Here is a 12,220-nt window from a genome sequence, read left to right as displayed (position 1 = left end):
TTAGCCATCGTTCTTGATTAAAAGTAGATATTTTTTTTCAAGTTAGCAAGGTGTTAAATCTTTAGCGGTGGCGATCGGCGATTCCCTTGTTCATATTATGGCCGGGGTCGTATATTCGCCGGAGCGCACACTGGGTTCAACGTCATAAAGGAACCGAGTAATTTGATTGGACAAGAGGCAGTCACATGGACACTCCGGCACTCTCAGAGCTAGTTTACGAACGAGGCCACTTAAACGCCCACACCCTCGAGAACTGCGCAGAGTCAGCTGATCGCATAGTTCCATACTGTGAGACATTTAATCACTCCGTTGTCAAGTTGTTAAGCTTTTATCTACAGAGGCGCAGGAGGTAGAGCCGGAGGTAGAGCCGGCGTCTAATGATATCAAGGTAACCGCAGATCGGCGGTTCGAGCCCCGGCTGGCCACATGTCGAAGTGTCCTTGGGCAAGACACTGAACCCCAAATTGCTCCCAATGAGCGGGCCAGCGCCTTGCATGGTAGCGTCCTGCCATTGGTGTGTGAATGTGTGAATGGGTGAATGAGAGGCCGTTGTAAAGCGCTTTGCATAAAGGCGCTATAGTGCAGTCCAGAAAGGGGGTGCAGAAAGAACAGAACAACTAAAGAAGACATGTGATGAGAATGGCATTTCCTTTGTGAAAGTAGGAAAGTTTCACAACATTAGATGGTCTGCATGGAGACAAGACACTGTTGAAAATATGGAGGCTATTACTGCCATTCAAATTCAAGTGGCTACAAGTGACGACAGTGACCTAAAACATATCTGCACAGAGCGTTTCCAGTGTTTCCTAGCCAACATACTTGACACTGGAAACATTTTACAGTTCACCTCGCTCAGGTTCCAGCAAGAGAATTTGACTATTGGTGAATGCAAAGATGAGCTCATGGTAGCTATTGGACAGCTGACACTTCTGCTTGACAGTGAAGGCAAGTACAGGAAAGGGGCTGTTTCAAGTGCTGATGCTGACAGGGACAAGGTTGATGTATCGAGAGGTCTAATTCATGAGTTTGAAAGCAGATATGAATCCCTCAAGTCATGTGATACATTTAGAAATGTTTTATCCTTCAACTTGGCCTCAAGAAATGCAAGACCTCCACAGTTTTGGCAACATAACACTTAGTAACAGGGGCAGTCTCCTCTGTGTATGACTTGGTCAACATAGTGAAGACAAGCAGATCGTTACTCCAACATTCAGAAAGTCATTCTGTTGTCCCTTACACTTCCCTTGAGCAGTGCTGCATGTGAGAGGGGATTTTCACATCTTAATATAATAAAAAGCAAGTACAGATCCCCGCCTGTCAGACTCTCGCCTCTCATCCCTGATGCACATCCATTTGTCTAAGATGACAACAGAGGCTTGACCCAAAGCCAGCTGTTGACTTGATGCAAACAGCTAATCGCAGGCTCAACCAGGGAGATGGAAGTAGGCCTACATCACCATCTATCATGTTTGAAAGAGAGGAAGATGAGATCACTCAGGAGGGCAGTGATGACGACAGCTTGTAGGATAACTGTCAAGGGTGAGCACCAAGCAACATCTCCAGGTGCTCTGAGAACCAGACCAAAAAAGTGATGTCCACCCCTGGAAATGTGAGTACTTGTAGTCAACCATGTGACAGCATGTCAACAGCATTTAGTAAAAAAAAAGAAGAAGGAGAAAGAGGTACAGCTGAAAAGAAATAGAGAAATGTGGAATAACATGAAGGAGGAGAGAAAACCAGTAATAGTGTCCCTGAAGGGGTGCATACAGAGAGAACAGTCAGAGGACTGAGATGTGATACAATAATATGTCCTACTGGGGAACAAGCTTGTTAACCACATACGGTCTAGGCCCCTACACTGCGGATCCTCTATCTCCCTGGATAGCCTTGTTTAGGGTTGTTTGACCCAGTGTGTGTGTGTGTGTGTGTGTGTGTTATTATTGATTTGTTTAACCCAGTTTCTCTGTACGGTAACTCCAGTCCTGGGACTGAAGCAAGAGCATCAACAGCACATTTCTGTGTGTGTTTCTTTTTTTCTTTGTGTGTGTCTGTGTGTATTTCTTTTTTATAGCAGCAGTGCGACCAATTAAAACCTGCCACACCTCAACATACACACATGTACGCACACACACACACACGTACATGTATGTTTGGCATTTATCATGTTTGTACATTTACTTAGGTGTTGCACAAATCCCCTACAGTATGTGTTTATGTGTGTGTGTGTGTGTGTGTGTGTGTGTGTGTGTGTGTGTGTGTTTATGTGCATGTATGTGTGTGTGTGTGTGTGTGTGTGTGTGTGTGTGTGTGTTTATATGTGTGTATGTGCAGTATATATTTGACAGATTCCCGGAAGATGTCCTTCACCAGTACACCATGGCCCCAGTCATGTTTCTATTTACCGGTGATCCCATTCATGTCAAACCAAAGCTCAAGATGGAAATATAATATAAAATATAACCCACAAAGATCTGCATGAGCCTACAACACTCCAAGTAAGTGGAAAAAGTGTTGTAAAAAATAAAAATAAAATAAAAAAGGATCAGTGCCTTTAAGATGATGTATAGTGTAACTCCTGCAACCCCCCTCCCCTCTCACTATCTCTCTTTCATCTGTCCCTTCAGACAGCTGTGATCTGTGATCTGTACAGGTACAGATCAGTGCTGATACATCAATTATGAACGCATCTTCACCTGACGCCAGAAGAGGAGATAAGATGACTAAAATTAGAAGCTATAACCACAGAACTGGCTTTCCTATGAAGAAACCATCTCCATTGAATGTGAATGAACATCTTCAACAACCCTGCTACAGTACAGTGTCATAGAACATTATGCCATGCCCATCGTTTGGCTAACTACTGTGCCCTCCGTGAATATTGGAATGGAAGCATTTAGCTTATTTTAGCTCTATACTCCAACAGATTGGATTTAAAATCAAACAATGACTATGGGGTCAGAGAAGAGATGATCTCTTTTTAATTTTTTAATTTTAGATTGGTGGTCACCATTTAGAAAGGCTCCAAAAGTATTAAAAAAAATAATAATATATATCTAATATCCAGATATTACGGACAGTATTTGGCCAACAATCCTTTTCTTACAATAACTACCTGATCTCTGTGTCCCATTGACCCCACCAAACGCTGCGTATCTTCTCTGGTGATGCTCTGTCAGGCGTGTACTGCAGACGTCTTCAGTTCTTGTTTGTTTTGAGGTCTTTTAGCCTAAAAATCTTAGCATCAGGAAATGACATGCATGTTCTATTGGATCAAAATCTGCTGCTGCTGTCAGTAACATTACCAATTAAGACAAGTTAGCCAGTTCTTTTTGCAGCGGTACATGCCAAAACCTTAACACCCCATCCACCCCGCTTCACAGATTAGGTGGTATGCTGTCAATCTTAGGCAGATCTATTTGTCTCCAAACTTTCCTCGTGCACTCTGTCCACAAGTCCGTTTTCACAGATGTCTCCAGGCTTTTTAGGTACTTTTTATCAAACTGTAACCTGACCATTCTTTTTGAGGATATCTAGTGGTTTGCACCTTGCAGTGAGGCCTCTGTAGGTCAGCTGGTGATGTCTTCTGTGGATGGTGGTCTCTGACACGTTCACGCCTTCCTCACTTGACAGACACCAATAGCAGACTCCAAAGGCAAATGCAAAGCGTATAATCAAGATTGACAGCTCTCTTATGCCTACACAAATGGTGTGATGGAACACACCTGACTAACCAGAAACTCTTGTCAGGCCAATTTTCCAGTACTTTTGGTGCCCTGAAATAGGGGGACTATGTATTAAAAATGTGGAATTTCTAAATGGTGAAATCTGAAAAAGCAACAACATTGAATTAAAGCTGATAATCTCTACTTTACCCTCAGATTAATGGTTTGTAGTATAGAGCTAAAAGAAGACAACATGCTCCCTCTTTCTAATACTTATGGTGAGCATAATAATGTATTTAACTTTCTAATGTTTTCAGGGTATGTTATTATTATGTGTCTGTGAGTGTGTGTGTGTGTGTGTGTGTGTGTGTGTGTGTGTGTGTGTGTGTGTGAGAGTCTGGAATGATTAGAAGAGTTGTTCTAGAAGAGAGTGAATACATTGGCATTCCATTGGCGAATTAGTGACAAAAACTACTACCACTGAAATGAATCGGGTGATGTCAGACCTCAGTGTGTCCCTTCAGTGTGTCCCTTCAATGTGTCCCTTCAGTGTGTCCCTTCAGTGTGTCCCTTCAATGTGTCCCTTCAGTGTGTCCCTTCAGTGTGTTCCTTCAATGTGTCCCTTCAGTGTGTCCCTTCAGTGTGTCCCTTCAATGTGTCCCTTCAGTGTGTCCCTTCAGTGTGTTCCTTCAATGTGTCCCTTCTGTGTCCCTTCAGTGTGTTCCTTCAATGTGTCCCTTCAGTGTGTCCCTTCAGTGTGTCCCTTCAGTGTGTCCCTTCCATCTAGTCATTGACCCAAAGCAGTAAAGAAAGTGATATATCTCTATTCTTACTTTTGTGATTATTTCCAGTTGTGGATATTGACCCGTCTTGATGACTCAATAGTGAAAACTAAAAATAAACACATTCATATCAAATCATATCACACATGATCATGGTTACATTCATGCCTCAATATTCCCCAACATTCAAGCATGCAACAAGTGACAACCATTGAGCCAAATCGTGATCACAGTTAAGGCCAATGGTGTAACCCAGGATTTTTCCTATTTTCACTGAGAAAGTACCCATGGGGGTGTTACACAGAGGAAATGTGGGAGTACAGGAGAGAGAGAAGAGAGGGGGTGAGCAAGGCCAATATGTTCTCACCTGCTAGGCGCAAAGGGGGTAAGGGTGTGTGTGTGTGTGTGTGTGTGTGTGTGTGTGTGGGGGGGGGGTGTGGGTGTGTGTGTGTGTGTGGGTGTGGGTGTGTGTATGTACGGTCGTTCTCTCAGGGGTGAAATGAGTTTGGCTGCTGGGTTTCGGCTGGTCGAAGAGGCACAGGGAGACACTCTACACACTGTAGTCCTCCAATCAATAGGAAGAGAAAAAGAGAGGGGGTAGAGAGAGAGAGAGAGAGAGGTCCGGAAGGGAGACAGACAAAAGGGGATAGAGAGGCAGAATGAGAAAGAATCACGATGCTATAAACTAGAACGATGATTAGACAACGTTCAAAGAAAGAGAGACAGTTGTAAAGAGGAGATAAACAGATAGGATGATTATAGCAACATAGGACACAACGCATTAGTATATGGAGAAGTGAGAGGGATTAGGAAAGGCTATGAGAGGAGGGAGAGTGAGAGTGAGGTGATCCACAAGGTGATGAAATTAAGAAAGACAAGCAAATGTCATTAATCACACTTTTAGGCATGGCCAGGAGGAGAGAAGACTCTAATCCATCCTTCACCCATCCCTCTCTCTCCCTCTCTCCCCTGAATCTAGCCCTCCCTCACTCCCATCTTTACTCCCTTATCCCTCGTCTTCCTTCCCGTGGGACTATACTACCCAACACCACTCATCCTCACCACTCCTCCCAGCCGGACTGCTCCATCAATCACCCCCCCCCCCCCCCCCCCCCCCCCACACCCTACCTTCTCTCCTCTTTTATTTTCACTTTCCCCCCTCTTACCTTCCCTTTTGTCCCTCTCCCACCTCACGCTCACCTGAGTAAGATAAATTACCCCAGTCTCCTCGTATTACCCTAGTTCCTAACTCCCCCTAGAGAGAGAGGAGAGATGGCCATGCATGGATGGTCTAGAGAGAGAAGAGATGGCCATGCATGGATGGTCGAGTCATTAAGCTCATCACATTATTTTAGCCCTGTGCTTTATTACACTTTACTGTGAGACACGACAGTAACCATCCTCTCTCTCTCTCACACACACACACACACACACACACACACACACACACATATATAAAGGGCAGGTTTTGCATGATATATGTAACGATGTGTGCTTAATTTGATACAGAGGATGATTCATAACCTCTCATAGTGATGCTTCATCACTGAGTGTCGCCAGCAGGAAGAGAGACAGGTCACGGTTTATAATGGGGTGCTAATCGTAATTGAAAATAGGCAACCAGGCATTCCTTCACATGCTAAGGTGTGTGTGTGTGTGTGTGTGTGTGTGTGTGTGTGCGCGCGTGCATGCACGTTTGCATGTGTGTACTGATCCATTGCTAGGCGGTTCATTACTTTGTCAAGTGTAATAAGAAAGAATGGGACACTAAGGAGGTATTCTATTTCAGCTGATGTATAAAACATACGCACAGGGGTAAACAACTCAATCACTGATGCTTCTGCAGAAATACTGTAGTTGCACTTACACGATTATGGAAAGGTGTACAAATGTGCACACATTCTCTTTAGGGATGGGTTGCAGTGATGATCCTCTGCGAATCTGTGTGTAAGTCTGCTCTGGAACAGTGTGTGCATGCACGTGCATGAGTGTGTGTGTGTAGCCCTTTGATCCTCCGCATTATTTTAATAGGATTGTGGATATATATATATATCAGGGTTTCCATTAGAAAAAATTGCCGCCGGACAACGTGTCCGGGAAGATTTCGATTTACCGGACAAACGTAAGATATTCCGGTCATCATATTAAAATATAATATAGCTGTTTGTCGCGGTGATTACTGTTGTGTAGCGGCCTATATATGCCATTTAATGTCTATTTCTCATCCGATACGATTAGATGCGAGCTATATAATATATAATAATATAACATGATTCGCATGCGCGCTATGCCATATATTATGTCCAGCGCTGAACGCGCGCCACACTGGGAACTGAACAGACTGCATCGATCAATGAACGGACTCCACATTACGTTAACTGAAGTTTGTTAAATTGTTTGGGATTAATGTGAGTTTTCTATTTTCTCTTTCCAGTTTTACCCTTTTTTAATCAATAAAACAACGTCATTTCTATAACCAGGTCTCGCTGGTTGGGAAGGCATTTAGTTTAGCTGCCTGTCAAATCATACTTAATCGGACTCGGGAGTATGAGAATGAGGAGAACATAACTGTTTATTGATAAACAATTGATAGGCAGGTTGGGATACGATGACATTTTAATTAGGTTTTTTCTCTCTCTCTCACTCGCTGTCTCTCTCTCACACACACACACACACACACGCACACACGCACACACACACACACACACACACACACGCACGCACACACGCACTCACCCGTGGTGGTCAGCACGGTGCTGGTGAAAAACAGGGAGGAGATGAAATCCCAGTTGCGTTCGCTGGAGTTCCCCAGCACGGACACGCCGTAGTTACTGGTTACCTACCTCCAGCGCCCGGGCCAGCAGCTCCTCCAGCCGGGCGTCGGACACGGTCCCGGAGGAACTCCCGGCGGAGGGCCTGCAATTGTTCGCGCAACCGGTGCGACGGCGTCAGCCGCCTCCATCTCTTCAGAGCCAGACTTCTCCTCAGACTCATTGTTGCTTGGTTTCATGAAGTAATTGCTGAGCTTACTTTGTTTTGCCATGTTTACATAAATTTAATCGCTCGCTATGGTGCACTTTGAGCTGCAACTTTTGCGTGGTGGCCCGCTGCGCAGGGTTGCCAGATGGGCCGGGTTACCGCCGAATGGGCTACTGGGTTTAGCGGTAATAGACTGGTTAGGCTGTATTGTCAATCCCATCTGGCAACCCTGCCGCCGCTGTTTCGCATAGGCAGCCGCTAGCCTACACATTAGGAGTCATCATCATGCCGGCGTCAAATCATATAATAATAAAAGAAATACATAGCCTATATATTCGTCTTTTTTAAAATAGAAGGAATCAGAATGTGAACTTTAGCGAATTGTATTCAAATTGTGCATAGAGGGAATTATTTTCACCGGACAATATGACCGACGAGTTTTAAATTTGTCGGACTTCAACAAATTTTACCGGACAAAGACCGGTAATTACCGGTTAACGGAAACCCTGATATATATGTATATGCCATTTAGCTGATTGTGGAGGGCTGAGGATATCAAAACTCTACCCTTTCCAAACAGAAACAGGGTGTAATTGTTGTGAGGAGTGACTCTATCTGCCCCCTCTTTCTCTGCTTCCAAGAGCTCTTCATACCTCTCCCTGTCCTTCTCTCTGTCTCATAGAGCATCATCACAGGTAACACTGTCCCGCTGTCACTAGGCCTCTGTAATATGGAGAGGCCACACTCAGACATGTGCACATGCACACACACACACACACACACACACACACACACACACACACACACACATATCTAGATGACGCTGGTTGGGAGAATAACCAATGGCTATGTGGGCCAGTGCCCCTGGCAATTTGGGGAATTGTTATACCAAAATGACAGTGGAGTCAAAGTTAAAAGTCAAGTTTATTTAAATAGCACATGTTCATACAAGCAAATGTATCACACAGTGCTTTACAGAAGAAGGAAAGATAAATAAAAACATGATTCATAGTAAATGATACACACAAAAAAAGACAAGACAAGTCAAGCAAGACATATAATATCTATAATTAATTGTAATTATTAAGACATTATAATTTAATTATGAAACAATTACAGCTACATGATAAAAAGCACGATTAAAGAGGTATGTCTTAAGATCTCGCTTAAAAGTGTTCCCACAGTTCCAGCCATTCTTGTGTTTTCTGGAAAGCTGTTCCAGAGGCTGGGGGCATAACAACTGAGGGCTGCCTCCCCATGTCTCTTAGTCCTGGCTCTGGGGGCCGTTAAATGTTCAGTGCCAGAAACCTTGGGGACCTATTGGTGTATATCTTACAAACATGTCTGACATGTATTCAGGTGTGTGACTATGGAGTGATGTTTAACTAACATAACATATATTGTAAGACTGACAGGTAGCCAGGGTAATGATTGTAAGGTCGGTGTGATGTGTGTCCTCCTTCTGGTCTTAGTGAGGACTCGTGCTGCAGCATTTTGTATCATTTACTAATAGCTTTCTTTGGTAGGCCAGACAGGACAGCGTTACAGTAATCCATCCTGCTAGTAATAAAAACATGCATTAGTCCTTCAGTGTCAACCTGGGAAAGAAAAGGTTTCACAGAAAAGAAGAAAATGTTTCTCAGGTGATAAAAGGATGCCCATGTCACATTCTTAATATGCGCCCCAGAATTAAGATCTGAATCAAACATGACGCCTACATTGTTTGAGATTGAGATTGAGATAACGTTTATTGCCACTATGCATTACACATATAGGAATTTGCTTCGTCACCACAGCAAGTGCGTTTATACTTTTTTCACATGTCAAAAAACAGGACAACACAACAACAGCAACACAGGACAGACAACAGTGCATTGGATAGTGCGGTATAAAGTAAAGTGCAGTGCAGAGTTTTTACAGTGTTGACCTGGCATTTGGTGTTCAGTGTATTTAAGTGCCTTGATAGTCTCTCCCTTTCAACTTTTTCACCAATGATCCACACATCTGTTTTGTCCAGGTTTAACTGAAGGAAGTGCAGTGACATCCATACATGTATATCAGAAATACATGCTACCAAGTGGTCAACTGAGCTGTAGTCATCGGGTGCCACAGAAGTATAGAGCTGGGTGTCATCTGCGTAGCTATGGTAGCTAATATTGTGCGTCCTAATGACATCATGTAGGGGTGGCATATACAGACTGAAAAGTAAGGGCCCTAGAATGGATCGTTTTGGAACCCCACATGTCATAGAAGTGTTTTTCGAGCTCCAACAAAACACTCTCGGCCAGTTAGATAGGACCAGAACCAGTCAAGGACTGGACCGGAGAGGTCGACCCAGTTCTCAAGTCTTCTAATAAGGATATCATGATCTACAGGGTCAAAAGATGCGCTTAGGTCCAGAAGGACAAGGACAGAGAGCTTTTTGGAGTCAGCATTGATTCTGAGGTTGTGTACAACCTTGACTATCTGGAGATTCTGGAGTCGCAAGATGGCCCAATCACAGTCTGACTACACTGACACATGCTTGTATGTGGAGACTGATTTAAGTCACTTCTAGTTCACTTTGGCAGGAAATGTAAATATTGACCAGCAAGTACCCAATAGCTCAATATAGTGTTAACCCACTGAGATAAAGCTACAGTATTATATTTGGGAGTTGAAATGTGTCTTTAGGTCTCATGCAAAGTCTCATTACTTACGAAGGGAGTGAAAAATACAATGAGCCAGACAATGCCGAACACCTCATTGTTAGTGGATAGTGGATTATAATGTTGGTGAATGGTCATTGTTGATTGCTCTACACATGTAACACATGTAATTCTAATTAATGTATAACATAAATTGAAACGTTATGTAAACTAGCTCATAAATAATCCTTTGAGCAGATGCATGTCTACCTACAGATCTGCTGCCTGTATGTGTCTGTTTGGTTGTGGAGATGGAGGAGACGGTCACATGTGTTATTATGTCAGAAGTCGCAAGTTCGAGATTCCGATTAGGGGATACTGTTTACAACAACTTATATATCATGCAAAACCCGCCCTTTATTTGTGTGTGCGTGTGAGTGTGTGTGTGTGTGTGTGTGTGTGTGTGTTGCCCAATTATTCTCATTAACTCACGGTTGTCATTTCCTCCCAGACCTTGTATAATGGGGACTAGCTGTGAATAGGTAACCCAGTAATTACACATACTGTACCAGACAATATCACCCTAGTGTGATGAGAATGGAAATCATATTAGTTTGTTTGTTACTAAAAATAAGCAATTATCTCAACACAATACTAGGGTAAAAAAAGATGTCAAGAAATGTAAACTGTGATAAGTAGAATATGCTGATTTGTTTAAAGTCATTTAAAATGTTTTACAGATAATAATGTGCAAATATGACTTTTGTATACTATATGCAGTATCTGACTCCCTTCTCCTCTCTCCCCTTCCCCTTCTCTTCCCTCCTCTCCCTTTCTCTCTCCTCCCCTCTCCTCTCCTCTCCCCTCCCTTCCCATGGCTCCTGTAGGTGTCACTGCTGTTCCATGAGCCAGGGGAGGCAGGAGCAATGCATCATGGGATGCAGACACCCACAGGTGACGAAAGTCATGACGAAGGGACAGAGGAGGGAGGGCTTGGTAAACGCACACACACACACACACACACACACACACACACACACACACGTACACACACACGTAACACTTTAAGGGTATACATGGTTTATTAATTAGTCAATCATTAATTTATAACCCGTTCATGATTTCAATTCTAAACCATTTACAAGCAGTTATAACTCATTTACATTGTTTGATATTCACTTGGTGCTTACAAAATGTAGCAATTCAGAGCCAGTTATTAAGGCTTTAAAAATGCATTTAGAAATGCTTCGAAAACTAACCCTGATGTGAAATCATGCAACATTGTTTGCAATGGTTACACAGTGGTTACAAAATTGCTTGGGAAATTGTATATGCTATGTTTCTCATTGGATATGTGTAATTGTGGGTGTAATTATTCTTAGTTAAAGGCACCATATCCAGGATTGCACACTATTTTCACTGTAATGGGAATTGCAATAATAATTCAGAATAGTGTTGCCTCCTCACTCCCTCCCCAATCTCAATGCAAACTACTTCTCACTGAAACAATTAATCTGTCAGTAACGTTTAGGTTTTTATCCAGCGAATGCTTTAGTTACATGATGTTGAAACTAGCAAACGACCTGTATAGGTTAAATGCAGCCAGCAGAGACACTCAGATTTGCTAAACACAAAGTTTCAAATCCCCAATTCCCCAAACAAAACTGAGACAAGGCTGTAAAGTCAAACTGGACGTTTACTGGGAATAATTATGTTACAAACTTATTTGCACACAATGGCCTTTTGCTTAGGTTGTTTTCCAGCACTGAGAAATTATTGAGGCCCCCAGGCAGTACAGTACAGTACAGTAGGTGACTGTAAAATATGTTAATTGGTCAATGACGGCAGAGCACAGTTAACATGGCAGCGGTAGTGAGTCTACTGGTCATTTTCACACATTTTTGGGGGGACATTATGTTTTGGCAAAACAATCAGTGCATCTTTGAGCATTTCCAATGGATAGGCGTGCTATACCTCAATGATATAATGCATTGAAGTCAGTAATATTGTGAGACAGGGAAGATCTCAGCATAATGTATTAGATAAGTATATAAGTATATAACAGAATGATATGTGTAGCCTATCCTGTGATAATAATCAGTCAGTAATATATTCTCAAAATAAACAGAGGCATTTATTCCCACAGTAATCCTATTGCATTTGTCTCCTT

This window comes from Nansenia antarctica (assembly GCF_963989245.1).
Source record: "Nansenia antarctica genome assembly, chromosome: 12".
Taxonomy (NCBI): domain Eukaryota; kingdom Metazoa; phylum Chordata; class Actinopteri; order Argentiniformes; family Microstomatidae; genus Nansenia; species Nansenia antarctica.
Note: the sequence above shows the minus strand (reverse complement) of the source record.